The sequence below is a fragment of the Rattus norvegicus genome, chromosome 17, assembly GCF_021556685.1.
Source record: "Rattus norvegicus strain SHRSP/BbbUtx chromosome 17, alternate assembly SHRSP_T2T, whole genome shotgun sequence".
In the NCBI taxonomy this organism is placed as follows: domain Eukaryota; kingdom Metazoa; phylum Chordata; class Mammalia; order Rodentia; family Muridae; genus Rattus; species Rattus norvegicus.
In genome coordinates this window covers 87949079-87964466 of record NC_141550.1, presented here as the reverse complement: position 1 = coordinate 87964466, position 15388 = coordinate 87949079, and the positions used below count along the sequence as shown (strand labels likewise).

The 15388-nt window shown below is 42.5% G+C and overlaps 1 pseudogene; it reads left to right on the top strand.

Annotated features, from left to right (window-relative positions):
* The first annotated feature begins 1086 nt into the window (after window positions 1-1086).
* On the top strand, window positions 1087-13885 carry LOC134482637 (ATP-dependent RNA helicase DDX39A-like; annotated as a pseudogene).
* Window positions 13886-15388: the final 1503 nt, after the last annotated feature.

Here is a 15388-nt window from a genome sequence, read left to right as displayed (position 1 = left end):
AGTTTTCAAGGTATTTTCCAAGGATAACATGCAGGGCAAGAGGAAGGCCATCTTGAGCAACTGGGTTCCTGTGTGCCCATCGCTCCTGTAGGCACAGCAATCCTGATTTTATCGTGTATTTTGTTCTCACTTATTCTTTCTTTTAAAGTTTTTTTTTTAATTGTTGGTATTTGAGATAGTCTTCATATGTGGTTCAGGCTGAACTCAAACTTGCAGCCTTCTGGAGTGCAGAATGTGTAGGCACCACCATGCCCACCTTGAAGTGCGATGTCTAAAGCCAAAACTATTTGATTTCTCAGATCCACTTTAGTCCTACCACTGTCAGATGTGCAAGTCTAAAGGACAAAGATCCGTGCTGTTTTGTAAATCTTCTGTGTTAAGTCCTATTCGAGTGGAAAGGTGTGAGGGCAGAGAGGCTTTGTCTCAGAGGATGGGCCTCTTTAGTCACACATGTGTGTCAAGGTCACATGTTAGAAACCTGAGATGATGGAATTAAGACATGGAGTTGTTCAGGAAGTAATTACATCATGGCAGCTCAGCCCTCATGCACAGAATTAACAAGTTTATGGAAACTCTCTGAGCCCTGTTTGCCCTGCTGCCTTTCTGCCATAGGAAACCAGACAAGGTATCCCATAATAAACAAATGTTGAGTCTGCCAGATCTCTTGTTCATGACTCTTCTAGCCCTTAGAACTGTAAACAACACATTTCTAGCATTACAGATTATTAGTTTGTAGTAATATGTTACAGCGTCAGGAGCTAAGACAATAGGGAACACTGGAAAGACCCAAAGACAGGCCAGGGCAGTCCAGCCTCCCTGGAGAACTGGACCTCTGGTCAAGATGCAAAGGACTGTCTTGTCCCAGTGGAATTCCTGGTGTTCAGCTGCTCTTGAGAATGGGCTCCAAGTAGACTCCACTTCCCTGTCCTGTGATTCCCCCGTGCTCATGGGAGACTTTACTGTTGCTTTATTTGCCCTTGTACTTTATAAGCACATAAACAACCTTCCTAATGATGGAAAACCCGGCTACCCCAGCAGAAAGGGTCTTTACTGACTAGCCTTTTTCAAATTTCCAGAATGTAGTCCATGAGAGTTAAGACAGTAGAGTCAGATGACAAAGACATTGGCGTCAGACTCATAGCCAACAGCCTGGACCATTTCCCAACCTACCTACAGATGCGTAAGGTGCCCGGGTCACTTGTATAACTGGTTTCCATCAAAAGCCTATGATCTTCCTTAGTGTTTTTATCATAGAAAGTACCTGAGGCATAAGGCTTTGCGTCACTAAGTATAAACTGGAATATATGTCACGTCTGAATAAAGTAAAAGTCATGTGTCACAGTATCCTAAAGGTACTGAGTGGCTCTGGTATTACAGATAATACAATACAAGGCATCGGGAACAATCCAGAGGGAAAGACCTGTCAGCCTAGTGCCATAAAACGAATGGTATTTCCAGCTTCAAAGTTTGAAAAGTAATTTACAATGTTAATATTCTGCAGAACATTTCATAACCTTGGTGCATCCGGAAGGGAGTAAGTGCAGTATTACTTGCCAGGAAGAAACTGGTGTTCTTACACCATCAGAAGTCCAATACCCAAAGGCCAACTAAAGTCCTCAGAGCTTTGCTGTTGGTATCCAGTCTCCTTCCGGTGCTTGGAGGCCGCATTGAAGGAGTTTATAACCGTTATTTTCCCCTCCCCACCACCCAAAGCTTCAGACTTGATTTTGGTGACTTTAGAGGCTGGTGGCAGGGTGTGGAGGAAACAAATCATTTGTTAAATCTGTGTATACATTGGGGAAAGAAAGAGACATCACCAGGGCAACTCCTCCCTCACTGTGGATTAGCGTCCACACCGCGGGTGGAAGGCTCTGCTCTGCCTTCACCCATTCAGGATCTCTCAGGACAGAGGAAGAAGGAGAGAAGATGAATGGGATATAAAGTCCACCTTGCTGTGTTTGATCTCAATGGAAATGAACTAAGAATAGAATCAAGTGTGGTGGTTTGAATAAGAATGGCTACCATAGGTTCATTCGAATGCTTGGTCATTAAAGAGTGAAGCTAATTGACAGGGATTAGCAAGTGTGGCCTCGTTGGAGTGGATGTGGCCTCGTTGGAGTGGGTGTGGCCTCGTTGGAGTGGGTGTGGCCTTGTTGGAGAAGTGTGTCACTGGGGTTGGGTTTTGGGATTTCAGAATTCCAGCCTAAGCCCAGTGGTTTTCTGTCTTCTTGCTGTCTTTGGATCTGGATGTAGAACTCTCAACTTTTCCAGCACCATGTGTGCATGTGTGCTGCCATCCTCCTAGCTATGATGATGATGGACCAAACCTCTGAAACTGTAAGCCAGCCCCAATTAAATGCTTTCTTTTATGAGAGTTGCCATGGTTGTGGTGTCTCTACTAAGACAACCAGGACCCCTTTGTTACAGCAGGGCCGGTCTTGCTAAATTAGTTTTCTTTTCCTAATGTACATGTCACTTCTATTAAAGTCAACTCAGTCCCAAACAGGAAAGGACCAGCAGGTCACATTGTGTCAGTCTATGTCCATGAATGATAGGGAGAGGGGGACCTGTAAACACATTTGGAATTTCTTTAGATTTAAAAAGGCAAAGACTGGGTGTAAGGGGAGGGCTCTGTGCTGCACAGGCATAAGGACCCCTGGTCAGATGGTTATATGGGCTGGAGAGCACCTACATAAAAGCTGGGTGTGAAAATACACACAGGCAACTCCAGCTGCCCTCACCAAAATAATGAGCTTCAGGCACAGTGAAAGATTGCCTCAAAACAGAAGTGTTGCAGGATAACTGATCACACTGTGAACCCCAAGACTGTATACTGAAAAAACCTGTCTCTCGAGGTGCTATGGCTCAACCCTGGCACACCCCTTTAACCAAAGAATGTTGCAAGATATTTGATCCCATTGAGAGATTATGTACTGGAAAAAACCTGTTTCTGGTTGTGGTGTGGCTCAACCCTAGTACATACCTTTAATCCAAGAGCTTTCTGTTTATCGAAAACAGGATTAAATAAAGTCAGCCATAGGCCAAGAGGCAGAGCAAGCAACCAGTTGGCAAGGAGTAAGTGTAAGAAAAAAACCATAGAGTGAGAGGAAGCCAGGAGAATGGATAGAGAGGCACACGGGAAGTAGAAAGATAGGTCATTCATTTGCAAGGGTTTTAAGTGGATGGAGGAGAACTGGCAGTTGAGGAGGGAGGTCAGCTGAGCAGTTTCTCTGCCTCTCTGAGTTGGCAGGCCCAGCATCAGGCCCCTGAGTCTTTATTGGTAAAGTCAAACATTTTGGATTTTGTTTTAAAAACAACACAGGCGGTGGAAATTGATTAAAAGAGACACTTAATATTAACCTCTGTCCTTTATGTGCCTCCTCCTCATCATCATCATCTCTCTCTCTCTCTCTCTCTCTCTCACACACACACACACACACACACACACATACACACACACACACACACACACATCCTACACACGTACAATCGCAGACATATATGCACACACACACACACAAAAGCTCAGTCGGAAAGCTTCTATAGATTTATGTATTGACCTAAATTTAAGTCAGTGCTAATAACTTTTGCAAGTAATAAAATTTAGAGTATTAGAGAGAGAGTTGACAAAAACAGAAAATTTTTACCTTGAAAGGACAAAAATTTACGTGAGGCTAAACAGGAAAAGTAGAGCCCTAAAGTTCATAGTATTTTCAAAACGTCATTGCTAAAAAATAGTGTTATAATATGTTATAATATCTATTGTATTTTCAACGGAGACATTTAGGGAAGAAGGCCCAAGACAGTGAAGGTCAATGAGACAGGTCAGCAGCAGGCATTTGCTAAGCCTGACAGCTTGAGTTCAAGTCACTGGGACCCTCAAAGTGGAAGGAAGCAGCAGACTCCAGCAAGTCGTCCTCTGACCTCAACATGTGCTCTAGTGCGCGCGCGCACACACACATATGCATACACACACCCAAAAATTAACAAATAAATATGTCGTTATAGCTTTACATTTTTGTTTTGGTTTGCTTTGGTCATTGGTTTATCTGTTTTTCAAGACAGGGTTTCTCTGTATGTATAGACGTGGCTGCCCAGGACTCACTCTGTAGACCAGCTCAGAGCACTGCCTGCCTCTGCCTCCCAGGCACTGAGTGCTGGGATTAAAGGTGTGAGCCACTCACTATGCCTGGTAGAAAACTTTAATTTTTTTTAAAAGGATGGTCAATGTGACAAAGACAAATTTTGCCTCCTGTTAAGAGATGTGAAAGAGGGCCAAGACCATCTTTCCAGAAATAATGTTTCTTAGTATACTTATAGCATGTGCTATTGAAGATTTATTTATACTGGTTAAACACCATAGCCTCATTGTTGACTTTAACTATATAATCAGTCACATTTTATTATTGACAACTTTGACCATCAACCCAATTCACACTTCTTAATTTCAGTGTATCAGTCTTGCCCATTCCAACACCAACATACTATGCCCACCCTTGTCACCTTTCGTCAGATAATTGACATGACCTTTAAGCTGCTCTCCTAGTCTCTCGCACTGTCTCTCTTGTATCTATTCCCCACCTTGCAAACAGAGGAGCTCTAGCATGCTCTCCTTTACCTGTTCCTATCCAGCTAATCTCATGCAAACTCTCTGCTTTCTCCACAGCCTAACCTGGCCTCTTGCTGTAAATGTGTTAAATGTCTGCAGATCCCACCCCAGGGCCTGCCTGTCCAAGGACCCAGATCAGATGTGAATGTCTTTGTTTTGGTGCTGAGGATGGAACACAGGCCCCTGAGTCTGCTAGGCACTACTCCACTACCGACCAGCTTTTGAGACAGTCCACTAAGCAACCCAGGCTGGTCTAGAACTTGCAATTCTCCTGCCTCAAGCTCTGGAGATATATATACATATATATATATATATATATATATATATATATATATATATATATATATATATATGAAGCTCTCTCCCCTATTTGATTAAGGGATTAGCACAGAGAGGTACCATGTCTGTTTGTGTCAGTCCAAAACAGCACATGGCACATAAGTGGAACCCATTAACTATATAATGGGAAAACAATTCAGGAAGTCCATGAACCAGAAATATGAGTGTATTTAGTGTGGGGGCCAAATTATACACATGCAAAATTATTGTTAGTCTACAAACAAGTCAAAATGTTTTAATAATTAAAAGAAAAACACAATAGGCCTCACTTATTCAGGAAGATGTTTTACTATGCTAATTTTCCAATATCCATGAAGATTAAGTAATCAGGCTACTTCTGTCAATCACAAATAGCTATGGCATCCTTTCTACACTCTAAAATTAGAAGTCACTGGTCAAGGATTTGAAAGTTGGAAGTGGTTCCAAAATTTAGCTTTGATTGAGTTTTACAGCTTTTTAAAAATAAATTAGGGCTGGAGAGATGGCTCAGCAGTTAAGAGCACTGACTGCTCTTTCAGAGGTCCTGAGTTCAAATCCTAGCAACCACGTGGTGGCATATAGCAATCTCTAATGAGATCTGATGCCCTCTTCTGGTGTGTCTGAAGGCAGCTACAGTGTACTTATATAATAAATAAATCTTAAAAAAAAAACTTTAAAAAAAAATAAATTAGGTAGTCCCAGGGTTGGGGATTTAGCTCAGTGGTAGAGCGCTTGCCTAGCAAACGCAAGGCCCTGGGTTCGATCCCCAGCTCCGAAAAAAAAAAAAAAAAAAGAGAGAGAGAGAGAGAGAAAATTAGCCAGTCCCAATCTGTTTCCTGGAGCTAAGGCTGTCCCACAGTCCTCTATACCCAAATCCTACTCAGAAAAGCTGGTCTCCCAGGAGTGCTGACACACCTAAAAATCACAGTCTCAAGACCCACAGGAAGGATAAACTCCAGTCAAAAACAGTAAGACCAACTAACACCAGAGATAACCTGATGGCTAAAGGCAAGGACAAAAACCTAAGCAAAAGAAACCAAGACTACTTGGCATCAAAAGAACTCAGCTCTTCCACCAAAGAAAGTCCTGGATAGCCAAACACACCAGAAAAGCAAAATTCAGATTTAAAATCACATCTCATGATGATGATAAAGGACTTTAAGAAAGACAAAATGGGGGCTGGGGATTTAGCTCAGTGGTAGAGCGCTTACCTAGGAAGCGCAAGGCCCTGGGTTCGGTCCCCAGCTCCAAAAAAAAGAACAAAAAAACAAAAAAAAAAAACAAAAAGAAAGAAAGACAAAATGACTCCCTTAAAGAAATACAGGGCAACACAGATAAACAAGTAGAAACCCTTAAAGAGGAAACACAAAAATCCCTTAAAGAATTATAGGAAGACATAACAAAACAGGTGAAGGAATTGAACAAAACCATCTAGGATCTGAAAATGGAAATAGAAACAATAAAGAAACCACAAGGAGAGACAACCCTGGAAATAGAAAACCTAGGAAGGAGATCAGGAGGCATAGATACAAGCATCACCAACAGAATACAAGAGATAGAAGAGAGAACCTCGGGCACAGAAGATACCATAGAAAACATTGACACAATAGTCAAAGAAAAAGCAAGATGCTCCTAACCCAAAAACATCCAGAAAGTCCAGGACTCAATGAGAAGATCAAACCTAAGGATAATAGGTATAGAAGAGAGTGAAGACTCCCAACTTAAAGGGCCAGTAAATATCTTCAACAAGATTATAGAAGAAAACTTCCCTAACCTAAAGAAAGAGATGCCCATGAACATACAAGAAGCCTACAGAACTCCAAATAGATTGGACCAGAAGAGAAATTTCCCCCATCACAAAATAGTCAAAGCACCAAATACACAAAACAAAGAAAGAATATTAAAAACAGTAAGGGGAAAAGGTCAAGTAACATATAAAGGGAGACCTATCAGAATTACACCAGACTTCTCTCCAGAGACTATGAAAGCCAGTGGATCCTGGGCAGATGTCATACAGACCCTAAGAGAACACAAATGCCAGCCCAGGTTACTGTATCCAGCAAAACTCTCAATTAACACAGATGGAGAAACCAAGATATTCCATGACAATATCTTTCCACAAATTCAGCCCTACAAAGGATAATAGATGGAAAACTCCAACACAAGGAGGGAAACTACACACTAGAAAAAGCAAGAAAGTAATCTAATTTCAACAAACCCAAAAGAAGATAGCCACACAAACATAATTCAGTTATAATTTGTTAACAGCAAAAATAGCATGAAGCAACATTGGCTATTCCTTAATATCTCTTAACATCATTGGAATCAATTCCCCAATAAAAAGGTGTAGGCTAACTGACTGGATAAGTAAACGGGACCTAGCATTTTGCTGCCTACAGGAAATGCACCTCACTGAAAAAGACACTACCTCAGAGTGAAAGGCTGGAAAACAATTCTCCAATCAAATGGTCCCAAGAAACCAGCTGGAGTAGCCATTCTAATATCAAATAAAACTGACTTTCAACCACAAGTTATAAAAAAAAGATAAGAAAGGACATTTCATATTCATCAAAGGAAAAATCTACCAAGATGAACTCTCAATTCTGAACATATATGCTCCAAATGCAAGGGCACTCACATTCATAAAAGAAACTGTATTAAAGCTCACATCGCACTTCATAAAGTAATAGTGGGAGACTTCATCATCCCACTTTCAGCAATGGACAGATCATGGAAACAGAAAATAACAGACACAGTAAAATTAACATAAGTTATGAACCAAATGGGTTTAACAGATATCTACAGAACATTTCATCTTAAAAACAAAAGAATATACCTTCTTCTCGGCATCTCATGGTGTCTTCTCCAAAACTGACCATATAATCAATCACAAAACAGGCCTCAACAGAAACAAGAAGATGGAAATAATCTCATGAATCCTATCAGATCACCACAAACTAAGGCTGGTCTTCAAAAACAACCATCACGACAGAAAGCCCACATATACATGGAAGCTGAACAACACTCTACTCGATGATAACTTGGTCAAGGAAGAAATAAAGAAAGAAATCAAAGACTTTTTAGAATTTAATGAAAATGATGGCACAACATACCCAAACTATGGGACACAATGAAAGCTGTGCTAAGAGGAAAACTCATAGCTCTGAGTGCCTCCAAGGAGAGCATACACTAACAGCTTGACAGCACACCTGAAAGCTCTAGAACAAAAAGAAGCAAATACACCTCTACTCAGAGGATAAACAGGCTGAGAAAGAAACTAGAGAAATGACACCCTTCACAATAGTCACAAATAATATAAAATACCTTGGGGTGACTCTAACCAAGGAAGTGAAAGATTTGTATGACAAGAACTTCAAGTTCCTGAAGAAAGAAATAGAAGATCTCAGGAGTTGGAAAAATCTCCCATGCTCATGGATTGACAGGATTAATATTGTAAAAATGGTCATCTTGCTGAAAAAAATCTACCACTTCAATACAATCCCCATCAAAATTCCCATTCAATTCTTCATAGAGTTAAAAAGAGCAATTTGTAAATTCATTTGGAATAACAAAAAACCCAAGATAGCAAAAACTATACTCAACAATAAAAGAACTTCTGGGGGGATCACCAATCCTGACCTCAAGCTGTATAACAGAGCAATAGTGATTAAAAACTTCATGGTATTGGTGCAGAGGCAGACAGTGTAGATCAATGGAATAGAATTGAAGACCCAGAAATGAACCCACACACCTATGGTCACTTGATCTTTGAAAAGGAGATGAAACCATTCAGTGGGAAAAAGACAGCATTTTAAAACAAAATGGTGCTGCTTCAAATGGTCATCAGCATGTAGAAGAATGCAAACTGACTCATTCTTATCAACTTGTACAAAGCTCAAGTCCAAGTGGATCAAGGACCTCCACTTAAAACCAGATACACTCAACCAATTGAAGAGAAAGTGGGAAAGAGTCTTGAACACATTTGCACAGGGGAAATTTTCCTGAACAGAACACCAATGGCTTATTGGGACCTCATAAAACTGCAAAGTTTCTATAAGGCAAAGGACACTGTCATTAGGACAAAACGGCAACAAACAGATTGGGAAAAGATCTTTACCAATCCTTCATCCGATAGAGGGCTAATGTCCAATATATACAAAGAACTCAAGAAGTTAGACTCCAGAGAATCTAATAACTCTATTTAAAAATGGGGTTCAGAGGTAAACAAAGAATTCTCAGCTGAGGAATGCCAAATGGCTGAGAAGCACCTAAAGAAATGTTCAACATCTTTAGTCATCAGGGAAATACAAATCAAAACAAACCTCACACCAGTCAGAATGACTGAGATCAAAAACTCAGGTGACAGCAGATGCTGGTGAGGATATGGAGAAAGACGAACACTCCTCCATTGTTGGTGGGATTGCAGACTGGTACAACCATTCTGGAAATCAGTCTGGCAGTTCCTCAGATAATTGGACATAGTGCTACCTAAGGACCCAGCTATACCACTCCTGGGCATATACCAAAAGATGCCCCAACATAAAACAAGGACACATGCTCCACTATGTTCATAGCAGCCTTATTTACAATAGCCAGAAGCTGGAAAGAACCAAGATGTTCTTCAATAGAGGAATGGATACAGAAAATGTGGTACATTTTACACAATGGAGTACTACTCAGCTATCAAAAACAATGACTTCATGAAATTCTTAGGCAAATGGATGGAACTAGAAAATATCATCCTGAGTGAGACAACCCAATCACAAAAAAACACACATAGTATGCTCTCACTGATAAGTGGATATTAGCCCCAAAGCTCAGAATACCCTAGATACAATTCACAGAGTATAAGAAGCTCAAGTAAAAGAGAGACCAAAATGTGGATGCTTCAGTCCTTCTTAGAAGGGGAAAAAATACTCAGGAGAAGTAGAGGGTAGGAGGAAGGATCTTGGGAGGAAAGGAGGAGGGGAAGGGGTAAAAATGGGGGCAGGACCAGGTGTGGGAGGAGAAGGGGATGATATTCAGATGGTCAGGAATTTGAACAGAGATGTGTAGCAATAGAGGATGGGGAACTGGCGGTAGCCACCAGCAAGTCCCAGATATCAGGAAAACAAGAATCTCCTGGGACCCAACAGGGATGAGATTAGCTGAAATGCCCAACAAAAGGGAGGGAGAACCTGTAGAGACCATATCCAGAGGTTAGACAAGGGCCCCAGTTGAGGGATTAACCCAAAAGGCCTTCTGTCTAAAGGAAAAATGGGGACAAAGTGTGGAGCAGAGACTGAAGGAAAGGCCATCCAGAGACTGCCATACCTGGGGATCCATCCCATGTACAAACACCAAACCCAGACACTATTGCAGATGCCAAGAAGTGCATGCTGACAGGAGCCTGATATATCTGTCTCCTGAGAGTCTCTGCCAGAGCCTGATAAATATAGAGGCAGATGCTTGCAGCCAACCATTGGACTGAGCCCAAGAACCCCAATGGAGGAGTTAGAGAAAGGACTGAAGGAGCTGAAGGGGTTTGCAACCCCATAGGAAGAACAACAATATCGACTAACCAGATACCCAGAGCTCCCAGAGCTCCAACCAACCAAAGAGTACACGTGAGGGGACCCATGGCTCCAGCTGGATATGTGGCAGAGGATGGCCTTGTCTGCCATCGATAGGAGAAATCCTTGGTCCTGTGAAGGCTCGATTTTGCCAGTGTAGGGGAGTGCCAGGGTGGTGAGGTGGGAGTGGGTGAATGGGACGGGGAGTACCCTCATAGAAGCAGGGGAAGGAGGGATGGGAGAGGGAGATTCTGAGGGGGAGAACAGGAAGGGGATAACATTTGAAATGTAAATATATAAAATATCCAATAAGGAAAAAATAAATAATTTTTAAAAATAATTTAATAATTATATTTTATTAGTGTTGCTGATGACAATTAGAATAGAAAACCATCCACAACTAAAGAAAACTGGCAGACTTTTTCTGAGGAACCTGGGAGACTTCATTATTTATATGTTTTGTAAATATTTCTGTGTGTTAGCCAGGTGGTGGTAGGCAACCCAGCACTCCGTGGACTGAGGCAGGCAGATCTCTGAGTTCAAGGTTAGCTTGATCTACAGAATGCGTTCGGGATAGCCAGGGCTACACACAGAGAAACATTGTCTCAAAAGAACCCAAAACAAAAGAAAAAAAGAAACAAAGAAACAAGAAAATGTCCTTGTCAATTTTCTCCTTTGCCTGGACCTTGTACAAATTTAAATGTGTTTAAAGCTTTGGATAATTAGCTTTTATGGTCAGGATGTTTGATTCTAAGTTGTAATCCTTGCTGCATCTAGGGGAACAGACTTGCACAGAGTCTCCAAGAAGAATATTCCATTGCAACATCTAACAGAAAGAAACAGAACTGACACCTTGATTTTCTGTCAATCTTTTTTCAACGCCCTACCCTGTGCCACCCACTCCCCACGGGCAGTGTCTTGCATAGCCACCAACAGCTATTGAAGCAGAAATCTTTTGTGTATGAGTCAGACCTCAGCAGTGAGATGCTTTGCTGATGTTGTGTTTTTGCTCACAGCTTGAGCACATCATCTGAAAATGGTACTTGACATATACTAAGTGCTTAATGTTCCTTGATGGATGAAATGTATGAGCAAGATTAACTTCAAAAGCATGGTTATATACAAACTATAAATCTCTCATTCAAAAAATTAATTCTTTAATTTTAATGGCTGTGTTAAGTACACCTGTGGGGTCTCCCAATTTGGAGACAGCTGAGGCTCGGTTTACTTGTGAAGGGGAGAAAAATCCCAGTGTGTTTAATATCTAAAAGGGCTACTAAACTATCCTTTTTAATATTTGTTTTATGCCTTTCGATTCAGCTTACAGGTGTTGTTTTTAATGTGTGAAAGTTTGATACTAATGTAAAACACATTGCTCTCCATCTGACTCTCTTGAGTTAAGGTCTCTCACGGAATCTGAACTTTGCTGCTTTGGTTAAGCTGACCAGCCAGTGAGCTCCTGGATTTGCTAGTCTGAGTTTCGTGGTACTGGGATTATAGGACATGCTGAGCTATTGCAGCTTTCTGTGGTCAGGCATTGGGGATTTGAACTCAGATCCTAGCACTTGCATTGCAAGCACTTTTACACACTGGACCGTTTTCCCAGCCCCAGGGATATTTTTTCATTTTGCTGGTCACAAAATAAAACTAAAACCCTAACCCAAACAATACTATCCCGTAAGCCTCGAGGATGCATGCTAGATTGTATTCACCTTTTCTTTCTCTCTCCTGGTTAAAAAAGGTAAGATTTCAACGCTGCTGCAGAATTGAATTAGAAGCGAGCCACCAGGCACAAAGCCCCGGAAACGGAATCCCACCGGGGCTGGAATACCTGGAGGTGAGGATCCCAGAGAGCCGTTCTAGAGGCTGTGTGCCACATGCACCAAGAATGCCACCGAGAGGTGAATTTCACGTGGCTCATGCCAGTATAACCAATAAAAACAACAGGGATATAAAGTTCTCTGGCAGAACACTTGCCTCACATCAAGGTGGCCCTGGGTTCAAACCCACCCCCAACTCCACCTCCGGGGCACCTCACATGCCCACCTCAAAAAATAGGTTGCAAGCTCACACTGCGTGTGCTACAGCAGTATTACGTCAAGCTCAAGGACAGTGAGAAGGATCGTAGACTCCTCGACCTCCTTGATGTGCTAGAGTTTAACCAGGTGGTGGTCTTTGTCAAGTCTTTGCCGCGCTGCATGGCCCTGGCCCGGCTCTTAGTGCAGCAGAATTTCCCAGTTATCGCTATTCACAGAGGCATGGCCCAGGAGGAGCGCCTGTCCCAATACCATTAGTTCAAGGACTTCCAGCGTCGCATCCTGGTGGCTACTAATCTGTTTAGCAGAGGTATGGACATTGAGAGAGTCAACATCGTCTTCAACTATGACACGCCAGAGGACTCAAACCTACCTTCACCGAATAGCTCGTGCTGGTCGCTTTGGTACCAAGGGCCTGGCAGTCGCTTTTGTACCGGATGAGAGTGGTGCCAAAATCCTTAACGACGTTCAGGACCGGTTTGAAGTGGATGTGGCCGAGCTTCCAGAGGCGAGAGATCTCTCCACATACATTGAGCAGAGCCTGGTAACCACGTGTGTAGCCAGGACACCGTGGCTTCTCTCCTGCTGCTTCAGATCCTCCTCCTAGGTGGCAAGTCGCCGCCTCTCTGTTTATGGTTCCAAAGCTTCAGCTACGTAAGAATAAACTTTTATTGTGAAGAAAGAGTAGGTTGCATCTGTCCCAGGCTCCCTGGGTACTGGACCCAGGCTCTTAACCTTTCTCTTGGGACCCGTGTTTTAAGTCTAGAAATTCATATGAATCTTTGGTACATAGAAATATAAAATAGTACACAAATCAAACATTTACTGCGAATTAAATAATTAATCACTTTATTTTGAGGTCAGTGAGATGGCTCAGTATGTAAAGGTGTTTGCCACCAAGGCCAGTGACCTGAGTTCGATCCCGGTAATTATGTTTATTATGTCATTTATTTCAAATGCTCTTGTGTTAGGACAGTTTTCCTCCAGGGGCGAGGCTCCAGGGAGCATATGGGGGTGACTCTAGCTAGGATTCCTAGCACTGGAGGTTGTGAGACTCAAGTGGCCACCTCCTGTAGCCAGGAGAGAGGACACCAACCCTCCCACAAATCTTTTGACCCAAAATTTGTCCAGCCTATAAGAAGTGAGGGGACAAAGATGGACCAGAGACTGAGTGAACAGCCAACCAATGACTGGCCCAGCTTGAGACCCATCCAATGGGAGAGAGCCAGCCCTTGACACTATTAATGATACTCTATTATGCTTGCAGACGGGATCCTAGCATAGCTGACCTCTGGGAGGCTCCATCAGCAGTGGATGGAATGATGCAGAGACCCTATAACCAAACATTAGATGGAGCTCAGAGAGTCCTATGGAAGAGGTGGGAGCTCAGGGAGTCCTATGGAAGAGGTGGGAGCTCAGGGAGTCCTATGGAAGAGGTGGGGGAGGGATTGAAGGGCCCAGAGGGGATAGGGACTCCAAAAAAAGACCAAAAGAATCAACCTTGAAAGCTCCCAGAGACCGAACCACCAACCAAAGAGCATACATGAACTGGACACTGCCTTCCCACCACACATTTGAAGCAGAAATGCAGCTTGGTCATCATGTGAATCCCCCCCAAAACTAGAGCTGGATCTGTCCCTGACTCTGTTGCCAGTCAGTGGAACCTGTTCTCCTAAGCTGCCTTGTCTGGCTTCAGTGAGGGTATGTACCTAGTCCTGAAGTGACCTGATGTACCAGAGTGGGTTGGTACCCACAGCAGGGATGGGGGGGGGCAGGGAAGATTCCCCTCTCAGAGGGGAAAGGGAGGGGGAGAATGGGGGAACTGGGAGGAGAGGGAGCTTGCGATCGAGATGTAAAGAGAATAGATAAATAAATGGAAAAAATTAAGAACAAGAAAAAGTAGAGGAAAGTTTTTCTCTCGTGATTCTCCTCATTGGTTATAGTAATAGTCATTTTCACTTTAGTGCAAGTGTTGAAGCCTGGGCCTCACGCATGCTATGTAAGTCCTCTACCACTGATTTACACCTCAGCCCAGTAATTACAGCTTAGTGGACGTGTAATGTCACTTTTTATTATGTTATGTAACTTGGTTTTACACGTATTTTCTTTTCAATGATTAATACTGAACTAGAGAACATTCCTGAGCAGGACATTTGCACTTCTGCTGAAACGTAATTGTTCAATAAATGCCCCGGGGACAGAAAACAATTCTTGAACTATTGCTACATCTTACCTCATTGTGTTTTACACACACACACACACACACACACACACACACACACACACACACGCCCATACTGCTGTTACAATTCACAAGCATCATAACTTTTTTTTTTGTTTGTTTTTGGTTCTTTTTTTCGGAGCTGGGGACCGAACCCAGGACCTTGCGCTTCCTAGGTAAGCGCTCTACCACTGAGCTAAATCCCCAGCCCCGCATCATAACTTTTTATGATGTGTTAATGTCGAAAACAAAGCTCAGTTTCTTTTATCTCAGTCACTGTGTGCATTATTGTTATTTGCGAAAGTAGAGATTTTATTTTATTATATTTACTGCCTGACCTTTTTTGCATATATGTATGTGTGTTCAAAAGGGGGCATGTGTGTGTGCAAGAGTGCACATGTATGAGCATACATATGTGCAGAAACCTGAAGACATCAGGCGTCTTCCTTGCTTGCTCCCTTGTGGGTCAAGGCAAGGTCTCTCGCAGAACCAGAGCTCACCCTTTGGCTACTCTGGCTAGCCAGTTTGCTCCAGGGATTGGCCGTCAGGTCTCCCTCAGGTTTTTATACAGATGCTGGGGGTCCCAACTCTAGCCCTCATCTTTGATCTTCTCAGCTCACTGCCTGTCTTTTTGGTTAATTAACCATTTTCA